Source organism: Panthera onca, chromosome D1 (assembly GCF_046562875.1).
Source record: "Panthera onca isolate mPanOnc1 chromosome D1, mPanOnc1 haplotype 2, whole genome shotgun sequence".
Classification (NCBI taxonomy): Eukaryota; Metazoa; Chordata; class Mammalia; order Carnivora; family Felidae; genus Panthera; species Panthera onca.
In genome coordinates, this window is record NC_138348.1 from 106,992,045 (window position 1) to 107,009,302 (window position 17,258).

The 17,258-nt window shown below is 39.0% G+C and overlaps 1 long non-coding RNA gene across 2 annotated transcripts in view; it reads right to left on the reverse strand.

Moving 5' to 3' along the window:
• The window catches only part of LOC132660825 (uncharacterized), a 44,720-nt gene that overhangs the window by 25,523 nt on the left and 1,939 nt on the right, over positions 1-17,258 (reverse strand). The window contains exon 3 of one of the 2 annotated variants that reach the window (XR_013550336.2): positions 13,915-14,304. The exons of the other annotated variant lie outside the window; for it this stretch is intronic. This is a non-coding gene — a long non-coding RNA (uncharacterized LOC132660825). Of the gene's footprint in view, positions 1-13,914; positions 14,305-17,258 lie in introns of those variants that run through there. 2 annotated transcript variants of the gene reach the window in all.

A 17,258-nucleotide genomic window follows, 5' to 3' on the forward strand; every position in this document is an offset into this window, starting at 1 on the left:
CCTTGATATAGGATCCATTCTCCTTCTTGCAGATGCCTGGGTTGTAACTCAGGTAACCTATCTGTAAGCTACTTAGCATATCACTGTGAGAACACTCAAAAATAGTGCCCTTATTTACTAAGACCCCCGGCAACCTACACCTAAATTCCCTGGATACTAGAGTGTGTGTATACAGAGCCTTGAGCTTTCTTTGGAGACTTAACATCTCTCTCTCTCTCTCTCTCTCTCTCTCTCTCACACACACACACACACACACACACACACACACACACACACACGAGTCAAGGGTTGTGTGTAGGGAGGAAATAAGTAAAACAAAAAAATATACGTGTTACCTGACCTGTTCAATACACAATCATGATCACTAGGCAACGCATTCCTGTGAACAGGTGCTGTGAAGTCACAGAAGAAATTTGCTCTCAAGAAACTTACCAGATTTGACACGATCAACACATCTGAAATAACATCAAACCATATAAGGCAGAATATAATTAAGTGCTAATGCATGTTAGACTATAATAGAGTGTTTTAGGATCCTATAGCTTTTCCCTCTGGCCACTGTCCTGTATCATCAAAAAGTAAACCAAAACAAACCACCACCACAGACACTAGTGAAAACTTGCCTCATTGGACCATGCCAACTCACTAAACTGCCATCCCTCATTTTGCTAGCACTTTTTTTCCCTCTCTTTTCTCTTTTCCTTTTTGTTTTAACCTAGCAACTAAGCATCACAAATGTAGAAAAACGAAATAGGAAAGTGGGAAAGCTGCCTCCCTTATTTTAGAGCTTGACAAGATGCATTAGCTTTCACATTTTGAGCTCTGTAGGATGTTAGGCACTTCAGAGCAGGGGTGGTATCTATCTTTATGGTGCTACTTGCACAGGCACCCTATTTGGATGAAATCATCCTTTGTTTCATTTATTCTTTTTAAGTAGAGTGTGTCAAGGTCCCCAAAGTTCCTTCTGAAGAGGCATTATGTCCTCCAGGCTCATTTGCAAATCTGGGCACCCCACTGCAGAGCAACATATGCTGTCGACCGTACAGTGGCCCCCTGCTTGAGCTTGTATGCACTCGTCAGGCTTCAGAATGCTCTGCCCAGCAGCTGGAAACACATGGTTGCTGTTTTCTTGGGCCCTTCAGGGACACAGCAGCAGGACGGCACATTTCTTGTGGTCTCATGCCACTTGTCATCACATCTGATGCTCTAAAATGCTCGTTTTTGTGAGGCAGTGGTTGCCTTTGCTGCCCAGAGGGATCTCCTGAGGAGATTTAAGAAAAACACCAAAGCCTGGGACTCACCCTTGAGATTCTGATTTAATGGGTCTGGTTGAGGGTGGCCTGGGCATCCATCTTTAAAGGCTCCCTGGGAAATTCTAGTTTACAGTCAAGATTGAGCAGCAGACAGAGGTGTAGGGTTGAGACTGTCTGCATTGTGGGAGTTAAAATGTAGGTGAGGCCACAAAGGAGAACTTGTGTGCCAGAATACACACAGTCAAATTTCTCTTCGCATTGTCTTCAGACCTACTTCACATTCTCTTAAACGTCTGCTGTGGGGACCAAATATTGTAGTGTGCAGTTGACAAAGAGCCTTGGCAATAGCCAAGTGACTGATTGGAGGTTCTGCTGAATTACTTTTAAATCCAATAATAGGAGTGATTATGAAGGGATGAGAATGATTTGTTTCACTCCATTCTCTATCCACCTGCAAGAATTTATCTTAAATAACACAGATGAGATGATTTCATTCCTTTCCTCAAGGCCTTTTAGCGGCTTCTAATTAGAACGAATCCAAAGTTCTTGCCAATGTTGACCAGCAGCAGGGTTCTTTCCCACCACGTGAGCAAGCTTCTTGTTATCTAGGTTTCAGTGCAAATGTTAGATCTTCAGAGAAGCTTTCCCTCCTCCCCCATCTACTCTAGTTGCTTATGCCTCTTTATCTGTTTTGTTGTTTTCAATTGCACACACTGCCCTCTGAAATTGGCTTTTTTTTGATACAATTGTTTGTTGTTATCTCCTACGCAGAATATAAGTTCCTTGGAAAACAGGGTCTAGTCTGTGTTGTTCACTCTCATATCCCCAATACCTAGAATAATGACAGCCTGGTGCATACAAGGTACATGGTAACTATTGTTGGAAAGAAGGAAAGAAGGAAGAAAGGAAGGGAGGGAGGAAGGAAGAAAAGGAAAGAAGAAATGTAGGAAGGAGGGAAGAAAAGAAGGAAGGAAGGAAGGAAGGAAGGAAGGAAGAAAAGAATGAAGAAGAACTTCTAGGAAGGTATTAAGTAGCTGATACTCTCTTCCCATTCCTAGTTTTCCAAATATGTACTTAGTCACCTGCACGTGCAGTCCTAGAACGAATGGAATCTAGATGACATGGATGCCAACAGCCTTGTAGTCTTAGTTGCTCCTTCTCAGAGCTGAGACATAATTGCTTTAATGACATTTCCAGCAACAGCCTCCATGAGTGGGAGTCAGGATCCCTATGATGATTGGAAGAAGCAATAACCATCAGCAAGCTTTGGTCATGTTCAAACATCATCCCTGGTGGTGCTTACACATCTCAATAGTCCATGTAGATTATTGAGAATCTATATGCCCTACATGCATGCAAGGCTTATGAAATAAGAGTTTAGGGGAGAAGAGAATTCTGTGTTTGAAATATATGCTACAGGAATGCATGGTGGTAGTTACCATCTATCAAGTGTATGCTACATGCCAGCACGGAGCCAGCTTCCTGATATACATCTGGAGGCTTAGAGGTGTGGGGGAGCATTTGGAGAAAGAAGAGTCCACACAGTTCTTATCTCATCCAGGAAGTGATTTGAAGTCACATTCGCAAGGGGGACCAACAGATGAGAAGCTGCTGTAGGTACAAGAGACCCACAGATGAAACAGACCACAGGTTGCCTGTCCATGTGCTGGTTGTACACTCTCACACTAGACAGTCTTGAAGAACATGAGTGAGATACAAAAAAGATCATGGGCCCCCATCTGAGTGGGAGAGCAAGCCATCCCCTGAGAATTCTAGTGGTGACGTTCTGTTCCCCTATTTTCGGAATAAGGCACTAAATAAACTTTCTGATTCAGTAGCCAGAACACCTGGTACAATCTGGAGTCTACATCTCAAATCCCGGTACTTATGAATATGTAGATGTGTTTCATATCAGCATAGCTCTACCTGAGAATCTTGAGTGCCCCACGCATCCATATGGCTTGGTAGGTCCTGCTGGTGATAATATGTGAAAAACTCTTACTGCTCTGCATGAGGAACAGCATGGTGCTGTAGACCAAGGAGGGAACAATGGAACACCAGGCTCCCTATGTCTGAAGAATCATCTGCTGCCTGAAAGTGTCTTCCCACCTCCTCATTTCTCCTCAGGTTTTTTTCCTCCTGCTTGAAGAGGGGGCGGAATGGGGGTGGGAGCACTGTTTTATATTCCGTTTGCTGCTTTCTGTTCTTTCCATCTTTGCTTTTTCATATGCCTTTATCAAGGACTGGGGATGTACATGGGAGATGTAAATGATGAGATTTTAGGTGTCCTGGGAAGGGCAGTCAGCGGAGCACAGATTGCTACCAGCCCGCTCACCGCAGGTGCCTCTGTTATACCACCGGTTATGTTTCTTTGGGGTTTCTTCTGATTTAATTTTACCAGATAAGCTAAAACCTGTGTGTATGTGGGGGGGGGGGCGGGGGGGGGAAGGGGAGATGTACCCCTGGAAGTAGCATTGTAGAACAACTCAGGAAGTCTGAGAGTCTAAGACAGGAGACAGGGATCCAGGGAGGGAAAGAGGAAGGGCCACGAATCAGCTCCTGGGAATACATTAAGTCATTACACGCGCACTGTCCTTTCCTCCTGGGGAAGCTTCTCCTTCTCAACCCACCCAGACTGCTGTTATTCAGGGCTCTGTCCCTGATCCTCCCCTCCTCCCATGGTGATCTCATCCACACCAGGAGTTTCTGCTGCTATCCATATGTTACAGCCTCTCAAAACTAAATCCCCAGTTCACATGCTCATTCCTGAATGCCTCCTCTTGGGTGGCCCAGAGACACCTCAAATTCAACAGGCACAAATGCAAATTCTTCATCTCTGTCCCTCGCTCCAGTCCTCCACACCATGCCTCACTGGCAGACTTGTTTCTTCATCTTATTTCCCACCTCCATGAAGAGCACTGACACATAACGAGGAGCCACGCCTAAGCAGATGTCCCCTCACCATTTCCTAGACACTCCACCCTTTCCTGTCCTCCCCCATGTCTCCAATCTTCCTGTCACTGCCTAAGATGAGCCTTCAACCTTTCCTACCTGGAATCCTGATAATCTCACCTTGAGGTCCACTTCTCCCATCCATGCTAATACTTCCTCATGACCTTATGCCTTTGCACGAGTTCTCACTAACTGAAATAAGCATCATTATACCAGCTATCATGTACTGAGTTTTTGCTGTTTTCTAAAAATTTCCTGCAATCCTCCTGGTAATCCTGTGAAGAACCTGTCATTACTCAGGCAGTAAACAATACACCTGACATTTGCATCCAGGGCTTACCAATTCCAAAGCTTTGCTCTTTTCACTATTGTTTCAGCCTTTTCTCCACATCCACACCCAACCACACTCCCTCCTATTTCTCTGCTCAAGACTTGTCAGTTCCCACTTCCGGTACTGAAGCTGGGAATAGCTTCTCCAAGACATCCTTTTCGAATACACACTCAACATGTCACAATCTACTTTATGTGCCTCTAAAAGCCTCTAAAAGGCTTTCATCACATCTCCTGTTACCCTCTAAGACTGTGAATATCTCGAGGACGGAGATAGTTCATATACATATATCATTTTTCCGACCTTTCTTTCTCCATTCCTGCCTTCTTCTGAAAGGGACTTAAGGCTATGAGGGTAAATATCAGGTCTTTTATCTTTTATCCCCACCACTTAGAACAGCTCTTGATGCATAAAATGTATCAGGTAAGGTCTTATTAATGAATGAATGATACCAATAAACCTCTGGGAAGTAACAGCAGAATTATTAAAATCTCCATTTTAGTGAAGAGGAAAGTGAAGTTCAGGCTGGTTGGATGTGCTTGCTCAAGGACCCTAACAACTTTGCAACACAGTCAGGACCTGAATATTTGTCTCCCGGTCCAGTGAGACACAGGAGCCCCACAACTTTTGTTGTTGCTTCTACACCTTTACTTCATTCCCCCCTTGGTCCTACTCTTCCCTGTTCTTTCTCTTCCTTTCCTATCAAGTCACTCTTCTGAAAAGAGGTCCGGGGTTACCCCTGTGCTTCATCCACACCTTATTGCACTCAAACATCCAGAAATTTACTTTTTCTTCCATCTGTTCTCAATTAGCAGCTCACCCATTCCCTCACCTCCACCCGGAAATGGAGCTGCCTTCCAATAAGGCAATAATATAAGGCTACTTTTCAATTTTTCCACTTACACATCAACCTTGCTGTGTCTTCTCTCTAGATGACAGAGCACATGCATTTCCATTCAATCAACAGCAGAGACCACTCAGCTCTTAAATGCTGTTGGTGTCAATTATGAATTGGATGACATTCAGCTCTCGTCCAAACCTTGATGGAGGCAGGGGATATTTGACAATGTCCAAGAGACTGGTTAACTATTAGCTCCTCGTTGTTTTCCAAAATTCATCCCTTTATCCAGTTAATCTATGGGGAAATTACCTAACCTGTATAAGACTCAGGTTCTTCTATTAATAAGAATAATTATAGTAATACCCACATCATATGGTTATTATGAAGCATTCATGTAAATGCTTGCAAAGTCTGGAACAGAGTTACATTTTGGGACTGCTGTTCTCCACACTCAAGGCTTTCACAGAAGGGTAAAAGCTGTATTTGAAAAATACAGATTTTTATAAGACAGAAACTGCACGGAAGACATTTTCATTTAAATTTCCTTTTGTGAAGAATGTTAGAGTGTCCTGGGAACTCTAGGACACTAGAGTGTCCTAGATCACTAGTTCTGATCTCAAGATAAAAAAAAAAAAGTCTGTCTTTCCTATGAATTGCAGGTTTCCTCTCTAGCAAGCACGATTTATACGAACAAGACCTCATCTTATTTCCATCTCTGTCTTAGAAGCTAAGAAGCAGAGCTGAGCTTTATGTTCAAAGGAGAACTTTCCTAATACCAACTTTCTTTTGTTATGTGCCTTTTATCTTTCCACTTTTCAGTGCTATTAATCTAAATATAATCTGTCTCAAATAATTTTTTGCAGTCCTAGAAAATCAATTCCTAAATAAACAAATAAATGAGCACACTAGGTGGAAAAAACAACTTATTAGCATTTAGCCACACCTCATTGTTTACATGAACAACGATGGATCCTGCATTCAGAAAGAGGGGAGCTGTGGTAGGCAGAATTCTAAGTTAGTCTCTACGATTCCAGCCTCCCTCCCCCACCCCGATATACATGCCCTGATAATGTCCTCACCTGGAGTATGTGGAATCTGTAAAAGTGATGAGATTTCTCATGCTTAGTTTTGTAACCAGTTAGTTGACTTTTCATTAATCCAAAGGCGGCTTATCTGGGTGGGCCTGACCTAACTGGGTGAGCCTTTTAAAATAAAGCAAAAGTGTCAGACTGTCCAGCTAGCTTCAGGGAAGAAAGTAAACGCCTATCACAAGGACCTGCTTATCACAAGGACCATGTGGGGAGCACCAGAGAATACTTTCTAGCTGTTGAAAGCAACCCCCAGCTAATAGCGATGAAGAAAATGGGGGTCAGAGTCCTAAAATGTCAAGGGAATGAATTCTGCCAAAAACATGAGTGTATTTGGAAGAAGACTTTTATCTCCAGATGGGGATTTAGTCTATGTGACCCCTCGATTTCAGCCATGTGAGACCCTGAGCAGAAAACCGAGATATGCTGTACCTGGACTTCTGACCTACAGGTATTTTATGATAAGAATTAGGTACTATTTGTTTGTAGCAATTTGTTAATGCAGCCAAAGAAAAGTAATTCACATTTCTAATAAACTAAAACTAAAGTTGTAAACAATTTTGCCTAGTATAAACAACTATGATTTATCACCAATTCCTTGTTGAGGCTGCCCCAAATCTATTTCCCAAGGTATGGTGATGGGTAACATGGAGAGAGGGAGAGGGAGAATGAAACACCATGCCAGGTGGGAGGTATATCACATTTTCAAATCTATTATAAGTGATATATATATAGTACTTAGGTATGAATATAAACGGCATATAGTCACACATATATGTATATAGTGCTGAAGTCGTATTCTGTTAGAAGTGAATCTGTTATCTCGGCCCATATTTGGGGGAGGTTAGATTTCGTATTTTGGATGGGAAGGTATCAGATAATTTTCATACATGTTTTAAAAACTCCACATCTCCTAGTGTCCCCTGTGTAGAACGGGGCCATGTTCTTAACTTTTTTTTTTTTTTTTTGAGTTCTACGTAATGTTATCACATGTGTCACTTTGCGTAACTACCTCTACAAATGAAAGAGTGAGCCATACCACCACAAAGGGCTCCCTGGTGTTACTCCTTTATAGCCATACTACCTTCTCCCTCCTAATCTCTAGCCCCTGGCAACCAGTCTCCCTTCCATCTCTATGATTATGTTATTTCAAGAATATTAAATAAATGGAATCATATAGTACATAACCTTTTGAGAATGGTTTTTTTCATCCAGCATAATTTCCTTGGGATCCACCATAGAACATAAGTTCTAGGAATCAATAGTTTATTTCCTTTTGTTGTTGAGTAATACTCCATGATATGGATGTACCACAATTAGTTTAACCATTCAGCCATTGAAGGGCATTTGGGTTGCTTTCAAGTTTTGGTTATTATAAACAGCTGCGATAAACATTCATTTGCAGGTTTTGTAGGAAACTAAGTTTTTCTTTCACTGGAATAAATGCCTAAGAGTGTAAATTCTGGCCAATTGTTTTCCAAATATCATCTATATTTGTATTTCTACCAGAAATGTATGAGTCATCCAGTTTTGTGCACATTCACCAGCTTTTGGTGTTCCAACTATTTTTTTTATTTTAGCCATTATGACAGTTTTGTAGTGATATCTCATGGTTTTAATTTGTGGTTCTTTAATGGCTAATGATGTCAGATATCTTTTAATGTGTTTATTTTCCATTGGCATATTCTCTTCATTGAGATGTCCATTCATGTCTTTGTCATTTTCTAATGTGTATATATATATATATATATATATATATGTATGTATGTATATATATGTATATATATATATATACTGTTGAGTTTTGATAGTTGTTGATATATTCTAGATACAAGTCCTTTATCAGGTATATGGCTTGCAAATACTTTCTCACAGTCTACAGCTCATCTTTTCTTCCTCATAACTCAATATTTTGCAGAGAAAAAAATCCTAATTTTGATGAGGTACAACTTGTTGATTCCTCCTTTAATGAACTGCGATTTTGAGGTCAAGTCTAAGATTCTTACCCAAGTCTGATAACCTGAAGATTTCCTCCTATTGTTTTTGCTAAAAATTTTATAGTTTATAGGTTTAGAACTATGGTCAAAACTTATTTCAAGCTATTGTGATAAATGTTTCCTAATCACTCGAAAAGACTGTCATTTTACTTAGCTGAGCTCTTTAGACTGTCTATATCCTTACTGATTTTTTTGTTTTCTTCCTTTTATCAGTAACTGAGAGAAATACAGGAAAACCCACAAAAATGAATATATATTTTTCTATTTCCTCTTTCAAGCTGTCAATTTTGCTTTGTAAATCTTGAAACTATGTCATCAGCAAAGCACAAATTCACTAATGCTATCTATTGCTAATGAATTGATCTGTTCCTCATTATGAAATATACTGCTTTATTTCTCATTATATTTCTTAACTTGAAGTCTGTTTTGTTTGATTTTAATATACCAATACCAGCCTTCCTTTGGCTAGTGTTTGCATGGTATATCTGATTTACATTCTTTACTTTCAATTTGTTATGTGTCCTTACATGTAAGGTATATATGCTGTAAATATCATATGGTTCTATTTTTTTAATCCCAATCCAACAATTGTCGTTTTTTTTCTTTTTCTGAGGGAGGAAGGGAGAGGGAGAGGGAAAGGAAGAGGAAGAGAGAGAATGTGCACAAGTGTGCACCCACGTGAGTTGGGGAGGGGCAGAGGGACACACAGAGAGAGAATCCCAAGCCAGCTTCTTGCAAGGCGATGAGCCCAATGTAGGGCCCAATCTCACAAACTGTGAGATCATGACCTGAGCTAAAATCAAGACTCAGACACTTAACTGACTGAGCCACCCAAGTGCCCCATTTGTCGTTTAGTTAAAATGAATAGTTTGCCTACATTTAATGTAATTACTGATATAACTGAACTTAAGTATACCGTTTTGCTATTTGTTTTTCTTTTGTCCCATTTTTTCTTTTTCTTATAATCCTTTTGCATTAATTTTTTTAATGCTTATTTGTTTTTGAGAGAGAGAGAGAGAGAGAGAGAGAGAGAGGCAGAGACAGAGAGACAGAGAAAGAGCATGAACAGAGGGGCAGAGAGAGAGGGAGACACAGAATCCGAAGCAGGCTTCAGGCTCCGAGCCCGATGTGAGATCAGGACGTGACCGGAGATGGGTTGTTTTAACTGACTGAGCCACCCAGACGTCCCCCCCACTTTTTTTTTTTTTTGTATTTTATTGACTAATCAAATATTTGTGTTATTATTTGCTTTGCTTCTATGAGCTCCTTAGAACAAATTCTTTTGATATGTATCCTAGAGGTTATAACATGAATTTTTAACTTTTTACTGTTACCTTAAATGAGCACTTTTATCATTTCCTGAGCAATCCAACAATCTTACAATTTAACTCCATGTGTCTTCTTCTTTTTGTATTATGTCATAGATATATCTTGTTATAAAAAAACCAATATAATTTTATAACTATCCACATTTACCCTTTCTACTGCTCTTAATTCTTTCCTACAGATCTGAGCTTCCATTTTCTTTCCTTTATCCTCACCTTGAAGAACTTCCCACAGTATTTACCAAAATGTGGATATGCAATAAATTCTTTCAGCTTCTGTTCATCTGAAAATATCTAGATTTTTCCTTCATTTTTAAAGCTATCTAGATAGTCAGCTTCTCCCCCACCCCAGCACTTTAAAATTGTTATACAGTTGTCTCCTGGATTTCATGGTTTCTGTTTCAAAGTCAATGATAAATCTTATTGTTGCTTTTTTGAGGATTGCTGGGTTTTTTTTTTTCTTCTGTATTCTTCAAAATTTTTCACTTTGCTTTAAATGTAGCAGCACGACTACTATGTGCTTAGGTATGTTTCTCTTTGCATTTATGTGGCTTGAAATTCCCTGAGATTTCTAAATTTGGGGGCTGAAATTTTTCATGGATTTTGGGAAAAAAGCATTATCATTATCCATGCAAATAGTGTTCCCCCACCAATACTCGGTTTTCTCTCCTGTCCTTCTGGAAATCCCTTTACTTACTTGTCACAATTTTTACCCATGGTGTCTCGCATACCTCCTACATCATACTCTTTACTCCCATTTTTTCCTTCTCTGTGCTTCAGTTTGGATTGAGCTGCCTTTAAGTCCACACATTACGTATTTTGCTTATACACATGTCCAATGAGTTTTCATTTCAGATATATTATTTTATAGTTCAAGAGTATCCACTCTATCCCTTTCTGCGGTTTCCATTCTTTGTGGAGGTTCTTCGTCTTTTCATCAAATTTGCCCATATTTTCTTCAAACTTCTTTAAGATATGAGATATACCCAGTTTGAGGTCCTTATCGACTAACTTTATTATCAGAAGTAACTGTGAGTCTGCTTCTTACTTTTTTCCTCATGAATATTGATTACATTTTCCTTCTTCGTCTTATGCTTATGCTTCCCAAGCTGTATGCTGTACCTTGGAGGTAAAGTACCTGCAGGGGGGCCCCGGTGGCATTTCCTGCCAGGACAGCAGCCCCTTTCCTCCACTATGGTGTAGGCATCAGCAGCTGATTCCTTAATCTAATCAGTGACCTAGGTGAGCGAAGGCTGGTTTGCAGGTTGACAGAGACTAACTCTATCTTTGGTTCTTCCCTTTACCCAGAGTGTGTCGTCTTTGGTTTTTGATCGAGAACCTGGTAATTTTCTATTCATGCAGATCTGAGAACAGTGGGAGAGACTGTCTCCCCTTCAGAGCATTTCATCTTGGCTCTTTGACTCCCCATCCAATGCCACTTCCAGCTTTAGCGACGGTCTTGAGGAGCAGACAGCTGTGTGTTTAAAGCAGGAATCCTTCCTTAAGTGGAACTTTGTTTCCTAAAGAATGTGCCACTGTAGGAGATCTGAATATTCCTTACAGATCCTGAAAACCCTCCAAATAGACTCAAAACTTAGTTAACATATTCTGGAGAAACAAGCTGGGTATTTAGAGTTCCTGAAGCTTCCAAGTCCATGATGACTAAAAGATTTGCTGACTCATTTTTCTTCTTCCTAAAGCTGATTCTCAACTCATACCTAGAATCAGCAAATATATCCTAGGAAAGAAATGGCTGATGAAGGACTGTTCTAATTAGAAGGACTCTTCCCTCTTGGAATTTTAGCTTATTGAATATTCTTTGCTGCTCTAGCGCTTGAATACTTATATTCATATTTATATTATTTATATTTATTTGTATATATAAATATTTAAATATTTTCAATATATATATATTTTTCAAATTGTCTGGGTTGTTTCTTTCTTGCACAGGAATGGCGGCATGCCATAATCTATATTTTATTCACATCTGAAAATCTTACATATTTCTTTTTAAGATTTTCTTTTTTAAAATGTTTTTATGTTTATTCTCAAGGGAGAGAGAGACACAGAGTGTGAGCAGGGCAGGGACAAAGAGAGAGGGAGACACAGAATCCGAAGCAGGTTCCAGGCTGAGCTGTCAGCACAGAGCCCAACGTGGGACTCGAACCCATGAACCGTGAGATCATTACCTGAGCCGAAGTCGGACACTTAACCAACTGAGCCACCCAGGTGCCCCAAAACTTTTTTTAAATTTATACTTAAAATGCTTTTCAATATTAGATATTTTAAAGAATGTAGGATACTATCCTGTCATTTGTATTTTCAAGATGTATTTAATCAATATTTCTTTCTGTCTCCTCCTCTCCTTTGCCTCCTTCAGAGATTCCAGCTACACCCTATTAGGTCATTTGAAGTTATTCCTATGAATATTCTTGTTGTGGTTAGTGATATGGTTAATTTTCTTTGAAACAGGTCAGTCCTTTCTGGGATTATAAACTTGTTAGGCGGGACAGAACACATTTAATCTAGGGCTAATTTTCTTTATTACTGATGCAAAATCTTTTTTGCTTGACTAGACAAGGGGTTGCCCATATAGCTGGTAAAACATTATTTCTGGGGGTGCCTGTGAGGGTGTTTCTGAAAGAGATAAGCATTTGCATTGGTAGACTGAGTAAAGAAGATTACTTTGGACAATGTGAGTGGGCCTCATCCAATCTGTTGAAAGCGTGAATAGAACAAAATGGTGGAAGAAGGGCACATCTGCTCTTTTTGCTTGAGCTGGGATATCTGCCTTCTCTTGCCCTTGGACACCATTGCTCCTGGTCCTTGGGCCTTCACACTTGGACTGTGACTTATACCATTGATCCCCCAATTCTCCAGCCTTTGGACTTGGAATAAATAACACCACTGGCTTTCTTGGTTCTGCATTTTGCAAACTGCAGATGATGGGACTTCTCTGTCTCCAAAATTGTGTGAGCCAGTTCATATAATAAATCTCTTAGGATGTATTAGTTCCTAGCCTTGGGCAGTGTCTTGTCACACATGATCTGATATGTACTCTCAGCTGAAGACTCAAAGAAGATTCTCTGCAGCTCTCTACTCTCCAATACACTATTTTGTGAAGTCCAGTCTCCTGTGTTTTCCCATTGTCCTGGCTCTGTCTTTTCAGCTCAGAGAGTTTAATGGAATCTTCCTAATTTCCCTTTCCCTGTGCTACTGCATGTGAATTCTCTCTAGGTAGTATGTTGGTGTAATCATAGGGCTCACTTTGGTTTCCTGACTCTTAAAGATCACTATCCTTTGTTTTCTGATATCCGACATTTTGAAAATTATCTTTCCATATATTTTCTCCAATTTTTAAATTATTTCTTGGGGTAGGGCAAATCTAGCCCTTGCTTTTCCCTCTTGGTTGGTGGTGGGAGTCTTGTCAAATAATTTTATAATTATTATTTTATATATAAAATTATTATTTATATAATTTTATAATTATTTTATAATTATTATTATCAAATAATTTATAATTATTTCAAATAATTTGAAAATATTTACAAGCATTGCCTTTTCAAATTCTATTTCATTACAGATAAGTAATTCTTCCTTTCTACATTTTAATAATTACGATTAGCATAAAAATGTAATTAGCAATTAGTGTTACACAGGGTTCCTCTCAAGTCATTTTAAATCTATTATCACTTAGTCTAATCGGGTCCCAACAAAAAATAAATATTCTTCAATGAGTAGTTCTCTCCAGGAAGTCTGCTTCTCAAGGATTGATAGGATCTTAGAATTTCATTACTAGAAGGTGCATTTGAGTTTATTTTTGGCCACTCTTGTTTTATGATGAGGATACTGAGGCTCAGGCTGTGAAGATTCTTCAACACAAAGCACCAGTGACAGACATTTGGCCAAAGTAAACGATATATAGACTTGTACCAGCAGACCCCCAGCTTATGATTTGGTTATATTTAACCAAATTTAGGTAGATGTGATGTAGGATATATTTTCCATATATTTCTATATTGCATAGAAATAATGCAGTTGGTTTGGCTCTGTATCAATGACATTGTATTACGAACATACTTAGGTACATTTTATTTTAAATATACTTTTGGAAACTGGTATTTGAACTAGTCATTGGTGCTACTAAAAGAACTTGCGTTCAGGTTCTGAATTATAATCTAAAGCAACCATCTTCCTTTCTTGGTTTCTGTTATGTTTCTGACAGCTATTTTAGTTGACAGGCATTCCATCCATGTATTTATTTTTATTTTTTCCTTAACAGCAGATTGTTAACTTGCTCTGTCTCTTCATCAGCATTAACAACTTTCTCTTGAGTAAAAATCAAAAGCCATTTTCCTGGGAAGATACAGGGTGTTTGGAGTTAGGCTGAGTATGTTCTTCTCAGAGAAATGTATCTACATTTCTATTTGTTATTCAGTGTATGGTGGAGACTTCCTGTATCCGCCAGGCTGAATTACCCCCGGGCTATCTGGCTTGTATTTTCTTTGCACGTAGTTCTGTATCATATGTTAGAGGGAACAGAAGTGAAGAAAACAAGAATCCCAACAAACAATGATAATTCTAGGAATTTATTTCAATGAGATTATTGGCAAATTATGAAAGGGCATTTGTACAAAGTTGTTTCCTCGGCATTGTTTATGATAACAAAAGTGAGAAGCAATTTAATGCCCATCAATTACAGAATGGCGTCATTCATCATCAAACGTCATTGAGGATGCACCCATACAATTATAAACCTTGTGGTCATTATAAATGATGATATTCTATATTTATCAATATAAAAAGATATCCATAAAGAATTAGTCAATGAAAAGAAAGTTAAATCAGCTTTTAATTTTTATAAAATTTTCTGTAGGCATGTGTAGGCCCGTGTGTGTGTGTGTGTGTGTGTGTGTGTGTGTAAAGAGTGGATTGCTTACAAGCTTATTAATCAAAAGGTTAGTATGGTTACTTCCCTGGTTGGTGGGACTTTGTATGTATTTGTTTCCTTCTTCATACTTTATTTATAAATTTTACTACAAATTATACAATAAGACTTTCACTCTAAAAGAGGAAAAAGAGGTGCACCTGGGTGGCTCAGTCAGGTAAGTGCCTGACTCTTTGTTTTGGCTCAGGTCATGATCTCCAGGTGGTGAGTTGAAGCCCTGCACTGGGCTCTGCACTGAGCATGGGGTCCTCTCTTTCTCTCCCTCTGCCCCTCCGCTAGCTTGCTCTCTCAAAAAAAAAAAAAAATAAATAAAAAAAATAAAAAAATGAAAAAAGAAAAAAAGTCTTTTCATTCTGAAAAAAAAGAATTAAGAGAATACACACCCTATGAGAATCCAGTTAGAATTCAAACACAATGAATGAAGAATATGAGACAATACTGTGCACAAATACCATAAGTCATGAGATGTGTGGCAACACGAGTTGAGAAGACAGGAAAACACGTGGGAATTTTATAGAGGATTAAGACCGGATTTGAGCTTTGAGAGGAAACACAAACTCTGGGTAGGGAGAGAGAAAAGAGTATTTCAGGCAGAGTGGGCAATATGAATAAGAAAGGAAGGTCTGATTTGGTGGGCTGGTGCTTTTTAGTGATGGAAGATGAAATTGCACAGAAAATTCAGAACCAAAGTATTTTCTAAAATCTGCAACAGCTACAACATGCACATGTGATTGTGTTAGCTTTGTTTTGGATTATTTTATTTTTAAAGTTTATTTATTTATTTTGAGAGAGAGAGACAGACACAGGAAGGGCAGAGAGACGGGGAGGTAGAGAATCCCACAGCAGGCTCCACACCATCAGCACAGAGCCTGATGCAGGGCTCAGTCCCACGAACTGTGAGATCATAACCTGAGCCAGAAGCAAGAGTTGGATATCTAACCAACTGAGCCACCCAGGTGCCCCTGTTTTTGGATTATTTTAAAGCAGAACTTCAATGCTGTTGGTGGGCTTTTTTTGTCAAAGTACTCAGCAAGTCCCTCATTATTATCATTTCTCTCTCTCTCTTTTTTTTTAGTCCATTTGGGCTGCTATAACAGAAAGCAATAGTTGATGGGGGCTTATAAACAGTAGAAATTTATTTCTCACAGTTCTGGGAAGTCCAAGATCAAGATACTGGCAAATTCAGTGTCTGGTGAGGGTCTGCTTCCTGATTCGTAGACCACTGTCTTTTCACTGTGTCTTCCATAGAGGAACAGGTGGGGGAGCGCTCTGGGGGTCACTTTTATAAGGAACACTAGTCCCAAGGTTAGGGGTTCTCATGCCTCCTGCAACACTCACTCTGCCTCTTGTCCTCTGCTATATATATATATATATATATATATATATATATATATATATATATATATATATATTTAATAATAGGCTTTAGCCCTTAAAAGCATGTGTTTGGAGTCAGATGTGATTTGAGTCTCAGTTCTTATCACTTATCTGTAAATGTTAGGTCACAAAACTCTTCAAGTCCTCCATTTTCTTACCTATAAAATGGAAGTAATAATAGCTAACACTAGCCTGAAGATGAGAGAGACAGATTCAGCACATTAGCATGTTTCTTCCTCTTCTTCTCTTCCTTCTTTTTACTATCGTTTTCTGTCTCTGGGTATTCAACTAGGAAACACTAAAGAACTTCTAAAATCTGAATTCTGGACTTCACTGAATTCATTAAGCCCATCATTTATTTGGTTACATACTGCAGTAACTAAAAGCTAAGGTGTACCCATCATCCTTTCTATGCACATCTTAACAAGGACCTTCCAGAAACACATTTCTTTAAAGTGGAAAAATGTCTTAAGTGGTGAAAGGGTTAGGCTTTGTGGCGGGCCAGTGGGAAAGGTCTCTAGGACACTGAACACATAGAGAATGTGTGCCCTCATTTCTATAGCACAATGGTAAAGATTGCTGCATATGCTGAATGATGAGATTAGCATATTCACCATTCAAAATGGGTTTAATGGAAGCCATTATGCCCACTTTCCCATTTAGAATCTAAAGCCCAAATAGGATGACTTACATAAGATTTTAAAATTATAAAAGCTATAGTTTAGTGATCATCTACTATGTACCAGGTACTTCACGTGCATATATCTTGAATGCACAATCCATACTTTATGGATAAGGCTTGGACTTAGGAAGTCTAAGTAACTCATGCAAGCTGACACAATGAGTGATGAAGCCACACTTTACACTATCTCTTTTATTCTAGTGTGCTGCCTCTAGATAGATTTATTCAAGAAATATTACCTAATAGGCATTTTGATGTCATTGAACAAAAAGACAGAAATGAAACATTTTAGAATATAATATTAATAGCCAACACTTAAAATAATGCTTCCAATGTGCAAGAAGCTGTTCTAAGAATTACCATGTATGTGCTCATTCAATTCTGTCACCAACCCACTGAGATAGGTATTATTATCATCACCACTTTACATGCAAGGAAACAAAGAAGCTAGCATTTTGGCCAAG